The sequence below is a fragment of the Stegostoma tigrinum genome, chromosome 6, assembly GCF_030684315.1.
Source record: "Stegostoma tigrinum isolate sSteTig4 chromosome 6, sSteTig4.hap1, whole genome shotgun sequence".
Classification (NCBI taxonomy): domain Eukaryota; kingdom Metazoa; phylum Chordata; class Chondrichthyes; order Orectolobiformes; family Stegostomatidae; genus Stegostoma; species Stegostoma tigrinum.
In genome coordinates this window covers 94,207,042-94,228,273 of record NC_081359.1, presented here as the reverse complement: position 1 = coordinate 94,228,273, position 21,232 = coordinate 94,207,042, and the positions used below count along the sequence as shown (strand labels likewise).

The 21,232-nt window shown below is 43.2% G+C and overlaps 1 protein-coding gene across 2 annotated transcripts in view; it reads right to left on the bottom strand.

Annotated features, from left to right (window-relative positions):
* cnga3a (cyclic nucleotide gated channel subunit alpha 3a) overlaps positions 1-20,925 on the bottom strand; it is a 50,969-nt gene extending 30,044 nt beyond the window's left edge. For both annotated transcript variants that reach the window (XM_059646781.1, XM_048532882.2), the window contains exon 1: positions 20,474-20,925. The gene's annotated coding sequence lies outside the window, so the exon portion shown is untranslated. The remainder of the gene's footprint in view (positions 1-20,473) is intronic.
* Positions 20,926-21,232: the final 307 nt, after the last annotated feature.

Below are 21,232 nucleotides of genomic sequence, written 5' to 3'. Positions count from 1 at the left end.
GATTCATCAACTGTTCCAAAGAGTTCATCAATGGGAAGACGATCTGCACATCTCCCCTAGAACTACACATTCTCAGCTTTCCATGTAATGTAAACTACCTGACCCCGAAAATCCTCACGAGGATGCCCTTCATTATAATCTGACCGGCGGGTGTCTTCTTCATTTGCAGGATATGCAGAGAGCAGAACCAACACAGTACTATCTCCCCATACAACTGGAAAATACACTTGCTACTGCAGTTCAGAATCATCCTTCCACTCTCCCAGTTACAGGTCCCAAATTAAAGAGCCAATTAAGATTTTTTTTGAAGTGGTATCTTTCTTTCGGGGTCCAGGCTATTTACTACCAACACTGACCCCAACCCCACTTTTGATCACATCAAACCATCGTTTTAATTGCGTGCCAGCCTCCAGATCCTGGTGAGTAAAGGAAGAGAAGCGTCCTGACATAAGAGATTCATACCTTCTCTTTGCTTTCCTTATCTAACCTCCCTGATAATAATTGCTTGGAGCTGACATTGGGAGCTGGGTAATCTATGAACCAAAAGAACTGCAGATGCTGTAAATCAGGAACAAAAACAAAGTTGCGAGAAAAGCTCAGCAGGTCTTGCAGCATCTGTGGAGGAGAAAACAGAGTAACGTTTCGGGTCCAGTGACCCTTCCTCAGAACTGGTTCTGAATCTATGAACCAGTTCAGAATAAAGGCAGCCATATGATTGATGACTTGCAGTGGGTTGTCCTTCCCAGCATTATGATGGCAGATTTGCATAATGCGCAGCAATTTTAGGAGTTACCTTATCGGTGCAGCTAGTTGTAGACTGAATGCAAGATAGTGTCAACAGGAAAAAAAAACAACTCTGAATTTCCTGTATAGGGAACACTTGGAAAAATTAACTGAGCAGTGACCCCTCTTACAGGTTCTGAAGCACCCACTCCAAACAGTTACCATCAATGCAAGATTTTGAAATGGACAACAATGGAAATATTGTACTAAGTCAGCAAATAATGAAAAAAATTAGGGCATAAAATGATTTAAGTTTTAAAATCTCTGCAATAATTGAAGGCAGAACACAGCTGATGTACATATACAAAATGATTGATTTATTTAGATATACATGGGAACAGGAGTAGACCGTTCAACCGCCCCAAGTCTGTGCCACCAACCATTCAGTGAGATCATGGCTGATCCGCCTTCACACCCTTGCTTTACAAATATTTGTCTATCTCAGATTTAAAGTTAACAACTGATCCTGCATTTGCTGCCATTTGTGGAAGAAAATTCCAAACATCTACTTCCCTTTGTGTATAGCGGAACTTCCTAACATCTCTCCAAAATGGTCTGGCCCTAATTATCAGACTATGTCCTTAGTTCTAGAATCCACAACCAATGGAAATAGTTTATCTTTATCTGCTCTGTTTTTTCCTGTTAATATCTTGAAGACTTGAATCAGATCACCCATTAACCTTCTAAACTGCAGAGAAAACAGGCCTAACTTGCATAACAACAAAATTTGAGGCTGGATGAACACAGCAGGCCCAGCAGCATCTCAGGAGCACAAAAGCTGACGTTTTGGGCCTAGACCCTTCATCAGAGAGGGGGATGGAGTGAGGGTTCTGAAATAAATAGGGAGGGGGGGAGGCGGACCGAAGATGGAGAGAAAAGAAGATAGTTGGAGAGGACAGTATAGGTGGGGAGGTAGGGAGGGGATAGTGAAGATGGACAGGCCAAGGAGGTGGGATGAGGTGAGTAGGTAGGAGATGGAGGTGCGGCTTGGGGTGGGAGGAAGGGATGGGTGAGAGGAAGAACAGGTTAGGGAAGCAGAGACAGGCTGGACTGATTTTGGGATGCAGTGGGTGGAGGGGAAGAGCTGGGCTGGTTGTGTGGTGCAGTGGGGGGAGGGGACAAACTGGGCTGGTTTTGGGATGCAGTGGGGGAAGGGGAGATTTTGAAGCTGGTGAAGTCCACATTGATACCATTGGGCTGCAGGGTTCCCAAGCGGAATATGAGTTGCTGTTCCTGCAACCTTCGGGTGACATCATTGTGGCACTGCAGGAGGCCCATGATGGACATGTCATCTAAAGAATGGGAGGGGGAGTGGAAATGGTTTCTGACTGGGAGGTGCAGTTGTTTATTGTGAACCGAGCGGAGGTGTTCTGCAAAGTGGTCCCCAATGTAGAGGAAGCCACACCGGGTACAATGGATGCAGTATACCACATTGGCAGATGTGCAGGTGAACCTCTGCTTAATATGGAAAGTCATCTTGGGGCCTGGGATAGGGGTGAGGGAGGAGGTGTGGGGGCAAGTGTAGCATTTCCTGCGGCTGCAAGGGAAGGTGCTGGGTGTGGTGGGGTTGGAGGGCAGTGTGGAGCGAACAAGGGAGTCACAGAGAGAGTGGTCTCTCCGAAAAGCAGACAAGGGTGGGGATGGAAACATGTCTTGGGTGGTGGGGTCGGATTGTAGATGGCGGATGTGTCGGAGGATGATGCATTGTATCCGGAGGTTGGTGGGGTAGTGTGTGAGATCGAGGGCATAATCATAATCTCTCTTTATAATTTAACCTCCGAAATCCAGGTATTATTCTTGTAAACCTAGCTTGTACTCCCTCCAAGGCCAATACATCCTTGCAAAATCAAACAAATTAGGATGTTGATTAAATCTTTTTGCTTTACTTTAAGAGCACATCCATCTGTTTTAACTGTGAGTTCAGGATGGCTCATCTGGTTCTAAAGTGTCAGCTCTGTCCTGGAGCTGCATTAACAATAATGGAGCAGCCATTATCTGAAACGTTTCAATGAGGTTGTCCCACTTTGTGTGTCAGTCGAGGTCAAGCAGCCTGTCAAGAATGGTTATTTCTCGAACTGAATTTCCTCTGGAATACCATCAACGAAAGTGTTGAAATAAACTTACCGATATTAAATACACAAAATAGCCAAGAAAAGCCACACAGTTAGAACATAGAACAGTACTGCATCGGAATAGGCTCTCCAGCCCTGAAGTCATAATGAACATGATACCAAATTAAACTAATCCCTTCCGCCTGTCCATGGCTCATTACCCTCCATTGCCTGGAGACAGTAAGGACTGCTGATGTTGGAAGCTAGAGACAATAGATATGGAGCTGGAAAAGCAGTACAGTGAGACATCTGAGGAGCAAGAAAGTCAACGTTTCGAGCCAAAACCCTTCAACAGGACTCGGTAGGGGGAGAGGAGCCTAGAAATAAATAGAGGGAGGGGGGTGGAGATGGGGGAAAGGGTAGTTGGGATGGAGATAGGTGGATGCAGGTGAGGGGTCACACTGATTGGTCAGTGGGAAGGGTGAAGATGTTAGATGAGTCAGAAGATTCCAAGGATGGACATGTCACCAGGGGGTGGGAGAGGGAGTTAAAGTGGACGACAGCCAGAAGATCAGGTTGGTTGGTGCAAGCAGAGCGCAAATTTTCCGCAAACTAGTCCGAGTCTGCGTTTGGTCTCCCTGATACAGAGGAAATACATCCCTGATATATAGACCCTACATCAGGAGCAATGGATACAGTAGATGAGATTGGATGAAATGCATGTGAATCTCTGCCAGATGTGGAAGGGTGGTGGAAGAGGGATCTTGAAGCTGGTGAAGTCAATATTCAGGCCACTGGGCTGTAAGCTTCCAAAGGGAAATATGAGTTGTTGTTCATCCAGTTTACATTTGGCCTCACTGACAGTGGGCACATCAAGGATGGACATGTCACCAGAGGGTGGGAGGGGGAGTTAAAGTGGATGGCAACCAGAAGATCAGTTTGGTTAGTGCGAGCAGAGCGCAGATTTTCCGCAAACTAGTCCCTGAGTCTGCGTTTGGTCTCCCTGATACAGAAGAAATATATCCCTGATATATAGACCCCACATCAGGAGCAATGGATACAGTAGATGAGATTAGATGAAATGCAGGTGAATCTCTGCCAGATGTGGAAGGATTGTTTGGGGCCTTGGATGGAGGTGAGAGGGGATGTGCAGGGGCAGGTGTAGCACCTCCTGCGGTTGCAGGGAAAGGTACCTGGTGTGGTGCAGGAGTTGGTGGGGAGTGTGGAACTGACAAGAGAGTTGTGGAGTGAACAATCCTTGTGGAGAGCAGACAGGGGTGGGGAGGGGAATATCTTTTTGGTGGTGGCATCCAGTTGTAGGTGGCAAAAATGTCAGAGGATGATGTGTTGTCTTCAGAGGTTGGTGGGGTGGTATGTCAGGACTAAGGGGACTCTATCCTTATTGTTGTTGGGGAGAGAGGGTTTGAGGGCAGAAGCACTGGAAATGGGGGAGATACAGTTGAGGGCACCCTGAATAAGAGAGGAAGGGAAACTATGGTATTTAAAGTAGTAGGATATCTGGGATGTTCTGGAGTAGAACGCTTTATCCTGGGAGCTGATGTGGTAGACGCAGAGGAATTGTGAGGTAATGGGATAGAATTTTTGCAGGAGGGTGAGTGAGAGGAGGTGTAATCATGGTAATTGTGGGGGTCAGTGGGTTTGAAATGGATGTCATTGGCAAGTCCGTAACCAGAGATGGAGACAGAGAGGTCCAGCAAGGGGAGGGAGATGTCAGAAATGGTCCATGTGAATTTGATGGTGCGATGTAAAGTGATGTTGATGAACTGTTCAAGCTCCATTTCTTGCTTAGTCATGTGCTTATCTAAAAGCCTCTTAAATGCCCATTATCATATCTGCCTCAACCACCACCCCTGGCAGCACATTCGAGGCACTTACCACTCTCTGTGTAAAAAGATGTGCGCCTCACATCTCCTTTGAACTTTCCCCCTCTCACCTTCAAAGCACGCTCTCTAATATTAGACATTTCAACTCTGGGAAAGATCCTGTCAACTCTCTCTCTGCATCTCCCAATTTTATGGACTTCTATCAGGTCTCCCTGAATTTGTTCAACCTAAGTGTGATCCTTTGTCATTTTTACAGATAAAACGTGCCACGGAATTATTTGCACGTGACGACACTGAAGGTTTATGAAAACATGCCCAACAAGATTGATGTGTAGAATTGGATTTTGTATGCAAAGTGGATCAACTAATCACTATACTCCCCGTCAATTCCATTGTCTATGACAGGACTGGATATCAGGCAATAGGAGCAATACATGTTGTAACACACCTTTTACAATACATTTCAAGACAAATTTAAGCTAAACAAGAGTAGGAATAAATGAAAACTCTTCTCTCTGATTGCTGAGGTTGAAACAGAAAGTGCAATTGTCATTTCCCTGACTTAGGTCCTTGCTAAGAGATAGTAAGAACTGCTGATGCTGGAGTCAAATAGAAAATAGTGTGGAGCTGAAGGAACACAGCAGGCCAGGCAGCATGAGAGGAACAGGAAGGTTGACATTTTGGGTCGGGACCCTTCTCCAGAATTGATGAAGGCAGAAGGGAGGTCCGAAATAAATAGAGAGAGGAGGAGTGGGCTGCTCTTCCAGTTTCCGGGTGGTGTCATTGTGACACTGGAGAAGGCCCAGGATGGACATGTCGTCCAAGGCGAAGGAGGGGGAGTTGAAGTGGTTCACAACTGGAAGGTGCAGTTGTTTGTCGCAAAGCGAGCACAGGTTCTCTACAAAGCAGTCTCTGAGCTTCCGCTTCGTCTCACCAATGTAGAGGAGACCACACCAGGAGCAGCGGATGCAATTGACCACATTGACGGATGTGCAGGTGAACCTCTGTCTGATGTGAAAGGTAAGTTTGGTGTGTTGGATGGGGATGAGGGGGGGGGGGAATGCAAGAGATGCAGCCAAGAGCATTTTCAATCACCGAACGTGGGGAAGTTGCGATTCTTGAAATAAGAGGACATCTGCGATGTTTGGGAGTGGAATGTCCCATCTTGGGAGCAGATATGGCAGAGTTGGAGGAATTGGGGGTAGGGGATTACGTTCTTGCAGGAAGGTGGGTGAGAGGAGGTGTAATCTAGTGTTAAACCTGCCCCCTACACCTTCTCCCTCACCTCCATCCAGGGCCTCCTCCAGCGTCACAACGACACCACCAAGAAACTGGAGGAGCAGCACCTCATATTCCGCCTTGGGAGCCAACAACCCAATGGTCTCAATGTGGACTTTACCAGTTTCAACATCTCCCTACCACCATCCCATGACCAACCCTCCCTCTCATCCCTGCCTCCTTGACCTGACACAACCTATCCATCTTCTCTCCGACCTATTCACTCTTCCTACCTCACTGACCAATTCCCACCACTGCCTACCTGCACACACCTATCACCATTCTACCTAACTTCCCCAGCTCCACCCCTCCTCTTTTTATTTATTTCGGAGCTCACTTGCCCCCCCACCGTTTTTGAAGAAGGGTCCTGACCCGAAAGGTCAACTTTCCTGCTCCTCTGATGCTGTCTGGCCTGCCGTACTCCTCCAGCTCCATGCTGTGTTATCTGCAAGTCCTTATTAAACCTTGTTTTCATTGCAAGTGTTCAGGCAGCTCTCCAATGAAAGACTCACACTGAACTTGGACTTGGGAGGTGAAGGCTTTGCTCAGCTGGTGTGAAGGAGGAGTTGAACCCTGGGGAAGATCAGCTATGGTTTTGTTGAATGGTGGGCAGGTTTGACAGGCTCCTTGTAATTCTTGTGTCACGATTAGAAAGAGGATAAGGCCACTATTTATATGCTCAAGCAAATTCCCAAAGCAGATTATCTGGGTATTATCACACTGTTGGTGGGAGCTTCTTGTGCCTAAATTAGCAGCAGTTTCTGACATTATAACCATCACTACACTTCATTGGCTGTACAGTGTTTAGGAAGGTCCTGATGTCAACTAGAAACAAAGGGGAATGTCAATATTGTTTCAAAGTTGGGAAGTAAGAATTTGGTGTTTGTAAAATGCTAGACAGGGGGAAGCAATTACATGGTCCCTTTAAAAGATTATGTGCTTTTTTAACACTTAGTGAATTAAAAAGAATGTCTGGGAGCAGCAGATTGAAAGTTTGCAAGTATACAGAGAGCACCCAAATTGAAACATTTGTATCAAAAGGGCATACAGTTAGCAGGCCAAGCAGCAGCTTTCAACCAAGACAACAAGTTTTGAATTTTTCCAAATCAATTTGAACCAAGCACTTAGATATAAAAAAATTTAAATCAGATGGTTTTGATAACATAGTTCCAATCCTATTGTAAGAAATTGATGTGTCATCAAGAGTATAAAAGAAACGGGCAATTAGACAAGAAAAAGCTAACTGCCATCCACCAGAGTTAACAGCCCTCCGCTATCAAGAGAGAACCACTGGCTCTCACAGTCTCTAAGTCTTAGAGAAAACACCACCTAAATGTCAGAGATAGCCATGGCATGACTAGTTAATATTCCTGACAGAAGAACTGATAGAGAAGGCTTTCCTGACAGAAGAATCGACGGAGAGGGCACAGAACATTCTGGAAGACATGTAACCTGGCTATAATTTTGAGAGACTAAATTCTAATTCTTTTTATTTTGTTTAATATAGGCGGGACTTGAATTTATTGGAATGGCATACTAATAGAATCTTGTTTTATTTAGGAATAATTAGAGTTTGGACGGGATTTATTTGGTTTGTTAATAGTATATTTAATTTGTTCACTGTTAAAGTTAGAAAAATAAATTGTTACTTCTTGATTGTAAAGTGAGTGTCAGGGCTATTTTTATTTAACTGCTAGAATTTGCTGAAAGGCAGGTTACACCATTTTTCACGCTCCTTTTACAGATTATGGAGTGAGATATTCCTCTTTGGGTGTTTCGGTTTTTCTGGGAGGGGGGTCAACATCCGCTTTACTCACAGATTGTTGGCTCATGTCCAGGATTTGGATGGATCTGAATGGATTTGGATAGATCAAGACGTATTTTTACAGATTTAAGGTACGTAAGGTCCCAGAAGACTTCAGCAGACTTGGGGATTAGTGTCCTAGACCTTCAAATAAAACTTGAGTGATAGTAGAAAATCTGTTTGATTTCGGTTGCTTTTTGTTAGTTAAATCAAAAGTAGGGAAATGGCTCTTAACAGTGCTAAAGAAGTTCTGGGAGGTCGAAGGTCCTTCCCAAATTCGCCAAGAAAGTTTAGAAAGACAAGGAAAGATAACACTTTTAGAAGACAAGCTAAAATTGGATTTAACGAGGGATAAGAAGAAAGCTGACATTGTAATGGAATTAGTCAAGCATTTAGATATAATCAGAGAAACAGTCAAGTGCAGTGAAGTTAGGAAAAACTAAGTTGCAAGTGACACAACTGGAATCAGAAGAGAAAGAAAGGGAAAGAAGATCCCTAGCTAAACAGAATGAAAGCAAACTGAAACAGCTTGAATTATGGTTAATAGCCGACCAAAAAGAGAAAGAGTTTGAAATTCAGAAGTTGATAATTAGACAGGAAAGTTGATGCAAAAGGATGGAGAAGAAAGTAGAAGGTAGGCTTAGTGAGGAGGATAGTGATGATGAGCAAACCCATCATAGCCAAAAGCCTGGTAGGGATATATACAAATATGTCAAAGCCTTACCAAAATTCGATGAAAAAGATCGAGAAGCTTTTGTCATTTCCTTTGAGAAATTGGCTAAACAGTCGAACTAACCAGAGACTGTGTAGGTAATGTTAACTCAGGCTAATTTGGTAGGCGGGGCTAGTGAGGTGGTTGCAGTACTGTCACATGGAGGTGTCAGGAGAATATGAAGAAGTAAAACATGCTATTTCAAGTGCTTACAAATTGGTACCAGAAGCATATCGATAACAATGTAAGGAAGGAACCAGGTCAGACTTAAATCATGTTTGAAAGAATTAAACAGAGTAACTTTGATAGATAGGTGTGAGCATTAAAGATAGAAAAGACATATGAGGATTGTGGAGATGTTATTCTGCTGGACGAGTTCAAAAACTCACTTCCAGAAATGTTAAGAATTCATGTGGAGTAACAGAAAGTTAAAACAGCGAGAAGAGTTGCAGAGATGGCGGATGAATACAAATTCCTGCAGAAATCAAAACCTACCTTCCAACAGCAATTTCATTCTGTGAGTGATTTATATTGGGAAAGAGAGAGATCCTTCAATGAAGAGCAAAAAGTAGATCACACTGGGAACAGTTTATGACATGTGAATAAAGAAACCCAAGTGGGTGGAAAAGAGGTGAAAGACCTTGGGTGTTAACAACTTGGGACACACAAAGTCGCCGTGCTGGTGGTTTAAGAGAAGCACTGGGAAAAAGGATGTGGTAAAAGAGACTAAACCAGTGAGATTAGTTGAGGTAGTGCAGGAAATCCCAATAGTAGTTGAGGAGCTGCAGGAGAGAGTCCAGCCTAGTCACAGGCTGAATAGTAAAATAGCGCCCGATCTTTTCAAAGATTTCATCTGTGTGGGTGTGGTTTACTCAGGTAGAACAGGAGAAATAGGTAAAGAAGATAAAATATTGTGAGATACAGGAGATGATCAGTCTCTCAGTATGAGATGAATCTGAAATATTGATCGAGAAACTGATAATCTTTGAAATAAATGGAGAGAGAATTAATGTTTCTGAATGTAAGATAAGGCTAGAAAGTCCAATCAAGACAGGGGAGTGATGGAAAAATAAGCTATTCCAGGAATACGGCTTATGCCTGGAAACAATGTAGCTGGATCACAGGTGGAAGTGATGCCCATTGTAGTGGAGAAGCCAAAGGAAAACCAGGGAACTGAGAAGTGAAAAGAAAACTACCCTGAAATTTTTCTGGACGACAGATCCCACAGCCATAAGTTAAAACAAGATGGGGAAATCAAACAGAAAGACGAAGGAGTTGAGGCTCAGTTAGCTGACACCTTGGTTGATGAAAAGGTAAAGGAAAAACCTCAGCAGGCAGAGGATCAGGCAGAGATGTCTAGTTCTGTAAGATTAATGGAGTTACAACAAAAAGATGAGACAATAAAGGATTTATATCATAAAGCCTATTTGGAAAAGGAATCAGAATGTATTCCAGAATGCTATTACCTTGCAGATAAAACCTTAAGATGGAAATGGAGACTGCGGCAGGTTAGTGCAGATGAAAAAAGGGTGGAAGTTCTCTAAATTGTGTTGCTAGTAGCAAACAGATGGGAAGTATTGCGGGTAGCACATGAACTACCTGTAAGAGATTATCTAGGCATGAGGAAGACTCTGGCTAAGATACAGAAGCATTTCTTTTGGCCTGGATTACTTAAAGATATGGTTGAATTTTGCCGTACCTGTCATAAAGTGTCAGAGAATAGGAACGCCACAGGCAGTGATAAAACCAGCACCTTTGATGTCAATTCCTGCATTTAAAGAACCTTTTCATGTGGGTTATGATTGACTGTGTGGGTCCCCTCCCTAAACCCAAAAGTGGGAGCCAGTATTTGCTAACCATAACAGATGTGTCAAGGCAAAAAAGGTCATGAAAGAGTTGCTTGCTTTCTTTACCCATTATGGACTATCCAGGGAGATTCAGTCAGACCCAGGTCCAATTTTACTGCCAATTATTTAGGAGGGCATGGAGAGCTTAGGCATTAAACTCTTTAAATCAGATGCATACCATCCTGAATCCCAGGGACCATTGAAAGGGTGGATCTAGACCTTAAAGAGAATGTTGAGGGCTTATTGCCACAATTAACCAAATGATTGTGATAAAGGTATTATATTATTTGCCATAAGAGATGCTCCAAATGAATCAACTCAGTTTATTCCATTTGAATTGATATTCAGAGACAAAGTAAGATGGCCTTTACAATTAATTAAGGAACAGTCGATAGGTTTGAAGTCAGAGATCTCACAGTTGGATTATGTGTCTGAAGCAAGAGAAAGATTAAACAGAGCGGGTGAATTAGCTAGACAACATTTGAAGGTGGTACAGTACAAAATGAAGCCAGAAGCAGATAAGAAATCTAAAATTCCTACATTTGCCCATGGTGATAAAGTATTGGTGATGTTACGAGTGGTAAGGAATCCCTTCAAAGCAAGGTTTAGTGGTTCCTATCAGATTCAGAAGAAGTTAAGTCAGATGAATTATCTGATAAAGATTCAAAACAGGAAAGAAATTTAGCAGCTACGTCATATCAACATGCTGAAACATTACTATGATAGGGAAAGAGAACTGGAGAAACAGGTATTGGTTACTGCCACTCAGAGTGAGGAATAAAATTCAGATGATTTGGATTTTGATGTGTCTAGAATAAATTGAATAATGAGGAAGTCCTTAAGGAATGGGATAGGGTAATGAGCTATTTGTCCCAGGAACAGAGAACTGAATTGAAAGGCTTGTTACAGTGCTCTGAGGACATATGTAGAAATAGAATGGGGAGGACTAACACCTAGTACATGAGGCCGACATAGGAGATACTGTCCCAGTAAAACAACATCCTTACAGACGTAATCTTCTCAAAGCAATGCAAGTTCGGAAGGAAGTGGAAGCGATACTCCAAGAAGACATCACAGAGCCAAGTCAAAGCAAGTGGGGTTCACCAATAGTGTTGGTTCCCAAACGTGATGGTATACAATGATTCTGCATAGGTTATCAGAAGGTCAATACCGTGACCAAATCTGACACATGCCCAATTCCAATGCTGGAGGACTGCGTGGAAAATGTAGAACAAGCCACTTACATCACAAAGTTGGACTTATTTCACCATTCCTGGTAAGAAACTTTGTTGGAAATGGCAAAAGAAACTTTTGCTTTTGTAACCCAAATGAGCTGTATCAATTTAAAGTCATGCCTTTTGGAATGAAAAACGCACCAGCCACTTTTCAAAGTCTTATGAACACGGTTGTTGTAGGATTGACTACCTGTGCTGTCCATATAGAGGACTTAATGATCCTTAGCCATTCATGGAAAGATCACATGGTGCATTTGGCAGAGTTCTACGAGAGACTACAGAAGGCAAAGTTGGTCATGAACTTGGCAAGAGCTTACGAAGGCAGAAGTGACATTCTTAGGGCACAACATCAGACACGGATGGATGACACTGAGGAACATGAAGACAAAGGCCATTAAGGAATTTCCAAGACCTTCCTCAAAGAAGGAAGTGCTACAATTTTTAGGATTGAGCATTTTCTACATGAAATTCATGTCAAACTTTAGTAGCACAGTGGTACCATTGACAGATTTTTCAGAAAGGAGTACAAAATTTTGGTGGACAGAACAATGGCAGGAGGCATTTGAGAATTTAAAAGCAGTGTTAACAACCTCACCAGCTTTAGTTGTCATTGATGCAAGTGATGGAGGTGTAGGGGTATGTTGTTACAGGAGGATGGTTGGCCTTTCAACTCCACAATCGGTTATTTTTCAAAAAAACTCAATATCCACCAGGAAAGATATTGAACCATTGAAAAATTGTTTGGTATTGGCCTTACAACATCTTAATATTTATGTTGCAAACAATGCATCAGAGATGATTGTGTAGACCGATCACAATGCTTTGACATTTCTGGGAAGATTTAAGGACAGGAGTACAAGATTATTTTGTGGGAGTCTTATGTCACAAGCATTTAATTTCCAGATTGTACATGTTGCAGGTTGTGAAAATATTATTGTGGTTGCTTTATCGCAAGTTTAAAATAAAAATGTTTATATAAGAGAGAAATGGCAATGTTCAATGTTGTATATATAAAAAATTAGTATAAAATTTGTGACACTAAGTTAATGAACTATGGATCTAGGTAATATAGTGGAGTTAGGGTTTTAGAAGAAAAAAATGAAGCTATCTTTTCATAATGATGGTTCATGTTTTTTCTTAAGGGGGCAGGTGTTGAGAAGTTGGGTAGAGTACTTGTGGATTGGGAGGCAGGAAGTAAGAATTTGGTGTTCATAAAATGCTGGTGGGGGGAGCATTGTGTGGTCCCTTTAAAAGGTGATGTATTTTTTTCTATGCTCAGTGAATTAAAAAGAATATCTGTGAGCAACAGATTAAAAGTTTGCAAATATACAGACAGCACCCAAATTGAAACATTTGTATCGAAAGGCCATACGATGAGCAGGCCAACCAGCAGTTTTTAACCAAGACCACAAGGTTTGAATTTGGCCAAATCAATATGAATAAAGCAAGTAGACAGAAAATAATCAACTAAATTTAAATCTGATGGCTTTGACAACACAGAACCAATCCTGTTGTAAAAAATTGATACATCATCAAGGGTAGAAAAGAAGGAAGCAGTTGGACAAAGACAAGCGAGAACTACCTGCCATCTTCCAGAGTTAACAGCCCTCAGCACTCAAGAGAGAACTACTGGCTCTCACAATCTCCTCTAAGTTTTAGAGAAAACACCATTTAAATACCAAAGGTAGCCATGGCACAACTAGTTAACATTCCTGACAGAAGAACAAATGGAGAAGCCTTTCCTGACTGGAGATCGACTGATTTCGAGAGACTAAATTGTACATTTTTAAAATTTTATATAAGTGGGACTTGCAGAGAGCTAGGAAAAAAGTTAAACACAGTACCTCGAAGGTGGTAATCAGATTACTTCCAGTGCCACATGCTAGTGAGTTTGGCAAATGATGATATAGCAGACGAATGTGTGGCTAAAAAATTAGTGCAAGGGGCGGGATTCAGATTCCTGGATCATTGGGATCTTTTCTGAGGCAGATGTAACCTGTTCAAGAGGGATGGGCTATAGCGAACTGGAGGGGGACCAATATCCTGACAGGCAGATTTGCAAGTGCTGCAAGGGAGGGTTTAAACTAGATTGGCAAGGGGTGGGATCCTCAACAGCAGGGAGGCAAGTGTGAGGCTGGAAGGAGATACAGTAATCAGAAACAGCAAGTTGGAGAGACAGGTCAGGCTGGAACAGGACAGGGAGTGAGGAACGTCTGTTGGATTAAATTGCATTTATTTCAATGCAAGAGGGCTAACAGGTAAGGCTGATGAACTCGGGACATGGCTAGGTACGTGTGGCAGGAAACTATAGCCATGACATAAGCATGGCTAAGGGAGGGATGGGACTGGCAGCTCAATGTGCCGGAGTACCAATGCATTAGGTGGGACAGAGTGGAGGAAAGTGGGGGCGGGGAGTTGTATTTTTGATTCAGCAGAGTGTCACAGCAGTAGTCAGAGATGAAATAACTGAGGGATCATCTAGTGGGGCTTTGTGGATAGAGCTAACAAATAAGAAGGGGTGATGGCATTAATGGAGTTATACAAGAGGCCCCCAAATGGTCAATGAGAAATAGAAGAGGGAGATTGCTGAATCTTGCAGGAGAATTAGTGCTGTCATAGTGGGGTATTTTAATTTTCCTATTAAAGACCAGGACTGCCATAGTGTTAGGGACTTAGATGGGGTGAAATTTGTTAAATATATTCAGGAAAGTTTCCTCAAGCAGTATGTAGAGGGTCCTACTCAGAAGGGGGCAAAACATGACCTACTCTTGAGAAATAGAGCAGGACAGGTGACTGAGGTGACAGTGGGGGAGCACTTTGGGACCAGTGATTGTAGTTCTAATAATTTTTAAACAGTTTTGGAGAAGGACAAAACTAGTCCACAGGTTCAAGTTCTAAACTGGGGCAAGGTTAATTTTGACAGAATTGCAGGCAAAGGGAGCTCTGGCAAGTGGGAGGCCTTTAAAAGTGTGATAGCTAGAGTTTAAGTTCTATATGTTCCTGTGAGGGTGAAGGGTAAGGTTGGCAGGAATATGGAACCTTGAATGACAAGAGATATTGAGGCTTTGACCAGAAAAAAAAGAGGCATGGCTCAGGAACAGGCAGCTGGGATCAAGGAAATCCCTGGAGGTATATAGGAGATACAGGAGCTTACTGAAGAAGGAAATCAGGAGGGTGAAAAGGGAGCATGAGATAACTTTAGCTGAGAAGATTAGAGTGAATCCAAAGAGATTCTTAGAATGTAGGAGACTCACGGGGGATCTTATAGAAGTTTAGAAGATCATGAGAGGCATGGATAGGGTGAATGCAATCAGTCTTTTTCCCTAGGTTGGGGAATCGAGGACGAGAGGGCATCAGTTTAAGGTAAGAGAGGAAAGAATACAATGGGGCAACGTTTTTACACAAATGGCGGTACGCAAATGGAATGAGCTGACAGTGGGGAAGTAGTTGAAGTGAATACATTAACAACATTCAAAAGGCATTTGTATGAATACATAGATAGGCAAGGTTTAGAAGAATATGGACCAAGTGCAGGGAAATGGGTTAAGTGTGGATGGGCATTTTGGTCAGCATGGACCAGTTTGGGCCAAAGGGCCAGTCTCCCTGTTGTAGGACTCTATGTCAAAGCAGTCAAATTGTTTGGGATCCCATCCATCACTATTATTTCTTCCACTAACGGAACTCTGCAGTGTGTAACATCTACAAGATGCGTGACAGCCCCTTTCAAACTGTGACTTCAATCATCTTGAAGGCAAACGACTACTATTAGCTTAGCCATTAAGTTACCTTCCAAACACATACTACCTCATATGTACACTGAGCACATCTTACATCCCTTCACTTTAGTTGACTCTTAATCCTAGATCCCACTAATGCAGGAAAACATTCCAAGACATTTCATGGCAGCAAACAAAATTTGGCAATGAATCACGAAAGAAGACACTACAACAGGAGATCAAAGGCTTGGTCAAGCAGGTGGATTTTAAGGAGCATCTGAAAGGATGAAATAAAGAAGCACAGAGGCAAAGAGGTTCACGGATGGAATTCTAAATCTTAGAGACTAAGCAATGAAGCCACAGCCACAAATAACTCAGCAAACAAAACTGCAGAGGCGTCCAGAAATGGAGGAGTCCAAAGATTTTGGCGGATTGTGGAGGAAAGGTCATGGAGGAATAATGAGAAAATTAAATACAAATCTGAGAGTTTGGTGAGTGAGTGTTCAGTGAAATGGGGAAGAGGTGTCCGTTTCCTTTTCTACATTTTTTGCCCATAAGAAATTATTCTTGCTCTACATCAGGGAAGGCAGCTAATTATTTGGTGGGTATCTGGTAAGTAGTTACAATCTATTCCATTCTTAAGTTTTAAAATAGTATGAAATCAGAGATCAAGTTAAAAATTGTGTGATAAACAATATGTGAATAATATAATGAAGTAATTAAAGTTAATTAGGAATGGTAGGAGAGATGATGTGATGAAGTTGAAGAATGAGGGTGCTATTGGATACCGTGTGATCCAGGGCAAACACTTCCGCAGTTGGTGTTCGTGGCTCAAGGAACTTTGAATCAGAGCCATTAAGATGGAAGCCGATTTGCTATTTTTGACACATATCAGGGACGGAAGAAGTTACCTGGATTCTTTGTATCAGGATACGTTACAATCCGAAAGAAGATCTCACACTCAAAAGAACTATGCAGATAGTGGCAGAGGCTGACAACTGGAAACAGTGCAACAGAATGATGGGAACAGAAAGCTGACTTAACCGAAGAAATTCATCAGACTTTGCCAACTTTGTCATCAAAACATCACACGACAGACCAACATAAAAAGTCATCAATTACTTAGATGCGAGAACCCGCTGTTCTAGGTGTGCAGTTAAGAATTGATGTCCAGCTTTATCATGACAATACAAACTTTGTAACAAAAATATGACATTTTCAGAGGTGTCAATATCTTTGAAAAAAAGGTCAAAATATCAAGACATACATTCACGAGACATATACCTTCATACGATGATACACCATCTTTGAAAGCCGTGAATCAACAATTCCCAGGGTAATAGGGTCCTATGCGGTAGCTGATTCATCTGAACCAGATATTACACATACAGTTTAATGGCCATCCAACTGATTTCAAACTTGACACTGCAGTGAATATTATGGTATTATCTATTGGTGGAAGAGAATGAAACTACAACTATCTGACAGAGAACTGCATGACACAGTCAGAACATCACTTAATATCAAAGGAATACTCAGCATTGTCTGAACACGCAGCGACTAATACTGTTGGACAGGTACACGTCAACAAAAACCAACATTTCTCACGACTTAGCAAAAAACACTTTTGTTCTTAAAATACTGCAGTATGTTGAAGAACATTAACTAGCGCTAAAAAAAATACCGATGACCAGCACAGTTTTGCTTAACAAGGGGATTTCATCGGTCTCAGAAGAATAGAACAGCATTCGCCACCTTCCAGTCTTCTGGAACTTCACCAGTGGCTAAAGATAAAGCAAAAGTCTCTGCAAGGGCCTCTGCAATTTCTTCCCCAGCCTCCCACAGCATTCAGGATGCACTTGATCAGACTGACGGGATTTATCCACCTAATGTGCTTTAAGGCTGCAAACACCTCCTCTGGTAAGATGTACGCAGTTCAAAACATCCCTACTCGTTCCCCTTATTTCCTTATCATCCATGACTCTCTCCTCAGTAACAACTGAGGAGAAATATTCATTAAAAAATCTCCCCCATCTCCTGTGGCTCTATACACAGATAGCCATGCTGATCTTTAAAGGGACCTATTCTCTGCCTAGCCACCCTCTTGCTCTTAATATAGCTATAGAACCTCTCGGGATTATCTTTAACCTTTTCTGCCAAATCCATCTCATACCCTCCTTTTGCTCGTCTGATTTTCCTCGAGTGTGCTCCTACACTTTTTATAGTCATCGAGGGATTCACTTGAACCCGATAGCTTAAACCCAATGTACACCTTTTTCCTGACCAGAGCCTCAATAACCCTGAGCCAGGGATCCCAAAACTGCCAGCTTTTCCCTTCATTCTAAGAAGGGACATGTCCTTGGACTCTTAATATGACACTTTTAGTCGTGCCTTTTCCATCTAACTGACTCATCCCATCGACGTCTGCTGGATCTTGGCTAACGGCCCCAAAATTGGCCCTGCTCCAGTTTAACACCTTAACCTGTGGGCCTGTCCTTTCTTTTTCCAAAACAATGTTACAACTAAGAGAGTTATGGTCATTGGACCCAAAGTGAGCTCCGACTGACACTTCAGTCACTTGCCCAACTTCATTTCCTAACAAGCGATCCAGTTTTGTGCTTTCCCGAGTAGGGTCCTCTACATATTGATTGAAGAAACTTTCTTGGGCACATTGGGCAGCATGGTGGCTCAGAGCGCTAGGGACCCAGGTTCAATTCCAGCCTCGGGCGGCTGTCTGTGCGGAGTTTGCACATTCTCCCCGTGTCTGCGCGGGTTTGCTCCGGTTTCCTCCCACAGTCCGAAGATGTGCAGGCTAGGTGGATCAGTCATGCTAAATTGCACACAGTGTTCAGGAGTATGTGGGTTATAGGGGGATGGGTCTAAGTGGGATGCTTCAAGGGGTGGTGTGGACTTGTTGGGCCGAAGGGCCTGTTTCCACACTGTAGGGAATCTAATTTTGACAAATTCCACCCCATCTGGGCTTTTACACCCTGACCTGCTGTATTGTTATGATGAACAAATGCAGGCAACTGGAGTTAGTGGAGAGGGCACCATGGATCAGTTTGGGCCAAAGGGCCTGTTTTCATGCTGTATTACTTAATGACTCTAATGTTCACTGAACCTCGGAGAAAATATGCACCACTCATAATTAATTATGTCGGTAACTTTCGCAACTGAGATCAGGAGACTCAACTGATTTCACAGAAATAAAAGGAATAATTTAGTTGTTTTCCAATTGCAGCCAAACCTTCAAAATCTGATCATTTGATATCCTTGACACCACCACAACATCATGAATTAGGAGTAGACTCTTGATACAGTCAATTCAGCTCTTTATGGGAAGCAGTTTTGAGATACGGTGGCTCAGCGGTTAGCACTGCTACCTCACAGCGCTAGGGATCTGGGTTTGATTCCACCCTTGGGTGTGGAGATTGCACATTCTCCCCATGTCTGCGTGGGTTTCCTCTGGGTGCTCTAGTTTCATCCCACAGTCCAAAGATGTACAGATTAGGTGGATTGGCCATGCTAAGTTGACGATATTGTTCAGGGATGTGTAGCTTAGGTGGGTTATAGGGATGGGTCTGGGTGGGATGCTCCAAGGGTCGGTGTAGACTTGTTGGGCTGAAGGGCCATTTCCACACTGCAGGCATTCTATGATCACAGTAATTATCCATTACTGAACTTGAAGAAATGGCAATGTTATCCAATAGCATTAGTACAAAATATGAGTTTACCGCATTAAAAACACAGGATTACTTCTTTCAGAAACACAAATATGGTCTCTGACAAGCCAACCAAAGATCATCCAAGGGGAACAAATGTTCATCAATGACAGAAGATATCTTTGGCAAGAGACATTTGGGAAATGAAGTGCACCGGGATACAGCAGACTTTCAACTCAACCAAAGTCATCAGCTACTTATAAAGTGAGACACTTGGGAGGGGATGAAGCAGCATCAAACCCGTTGTATTTAATGAAACAATTATACAAAATAATTAACAACCAGAATAAAGTTTGGGCAGTTGTTGTATGAGGCAGTCAGTACCTGAAAGGGTTAACTGACATCATGAGACAGGTATTGCCTACTGAGCTATAAAGGACTGTGAGCTAACTAGCAACATCCAGATCCAATGAATTAATAAATAAAATTAACTTGAAGTGCTGTGACCTGCAAGAGTCGGAAAAGTCGTATTTGACCGGATTGCTCGTTTTCAGCTGGCACAGAGCTGAATAGTCTCCTTGTGTGCCATAAATCTCTACATTTGAAAAGAAACAGGAACAGTAGGCCATTCTGTCCATTGAACAGCCTCCTCTTGTTGTGACAATGAAAATATCACCTTAGAGGATCTGGCTATTATGCAGTTCCCGGGGTGGATGGGGCATGATTTTAGTTGCTGATGATAGATTTTAAAAAAAGGTAAGAATCATTTTTGATCGACTGTACAATCTACTCCAAATAAAAATCCTGGGTTTTGCTATCGAACTGAAGGTTGTGGGGGGAGAGGATGCACGTATCCCTGAGGGGAGCCTTGAAGTGTTTTATTATCAATTCTCATCTACCTTCAACCTGAGATCTCTCGCCATGGTTACTGGTCGTGTAACCATGACGATCGGACTAGAAGGCAAGAAAGAATTTTGCCGCTGGCCGGCTACACTCAGAATTGAAAACACACAGGGTCCTCCTCAGACAACATGTCCGTGGGATCTTCGGGATAAACCGCTCAGAGATTTCTCAACTTCTTCCAGGCAACTTTGTATCAAGTTGACAAGGAAAAGGAATAAAACGGGGAGCCTCTCTCGGCTGCGTTCAGGGGCGGGCAATGTCTTCCCGGACGGACGGGGCTTTAAGATTGGTATAACACCCGTCCCGCCCTCAACCCGCTTCGGCAGGTAGCGGGAACGAGCAAGGCGGATAGATCGATGCACCTCGAAGCTTCCCATCGCGTGGTGGCTAACCGGCAGCAATTTCGGGGATGGAAATATGGGATGAAAAGGGTTGGGACATTAACAGTTTTGGGGGGGGGGGGGAAATAAGAGTTGGAGCAAATTTTTGCACCTCATTCCCCCAGTTTGCTGCCGTCCCCGGTCTCGCACATGAAATATTGTGCTGAGGGGCAAGGTGATGCCGACTTCTGGAAAAGTCTGTTTTAAAAGCTGTGAAACTCACTGAGCATTTATTCCACACACACACACACCCGTTACCTTGTGGCGCGGGGTTCCTTGCCTTCTCCCGCTGTGTGATGAGTAAGAGCAGCCCCACCCCCCGGGACTCTGTCCGTCTCCCCTCAGCCGCACTTACTAAGCGGACCGACTGCGAGCCTCGGTCAGGTTTTTAACGGCACTCCCTGGTCCCGGGAGGATTCGACGAACCCTTTCTGTGACCGACTGCTTTTCTCTCCGAATTCAAACCCATTCCTCCAGTTTCAATCCGTCCGTGCACGACCCACAGCGAAACGTGAGAGAGACACCGAGAGAATCCTCAATAGGTTCTAAGACTTTTTTATTTTAAAAAACTGTTTTTTCTTTTGTTGGGGGCGTGTGTTGAGAGGTGAAACGACGAGTGTTTTCTCATCTGACCAGACTGATTATTATCTCTCTAACTGAACGTCACACAGATCATCTGTTTAATATGCATCAAGCTTCCCGGACAGATTGGAAGCCAAAGGTGGGAGCGAGTCCTGCTTCAATCGGGGTGCCTGCATTGATGTGCGTACACATTTCATCAGCCCCTTCTCTCGGGCTGTCAGCTCTCCACATGCACACCCCCACCCCCTCCCCCCCCCAACCATCACTACCACTCTCTGTCTCTCTCTCTCTGTGTGTGTGTGCTCCCTTTCCTGATTGAAATCCAAACGTCCTTCCACGAAATCACCTTTTCTCGTGATTCTCTTACAAAGCTCGCCGACGGAACGGAATTGTTTCCCATCTCACTCACCACGACATTTAACAAATCCGCCCTCG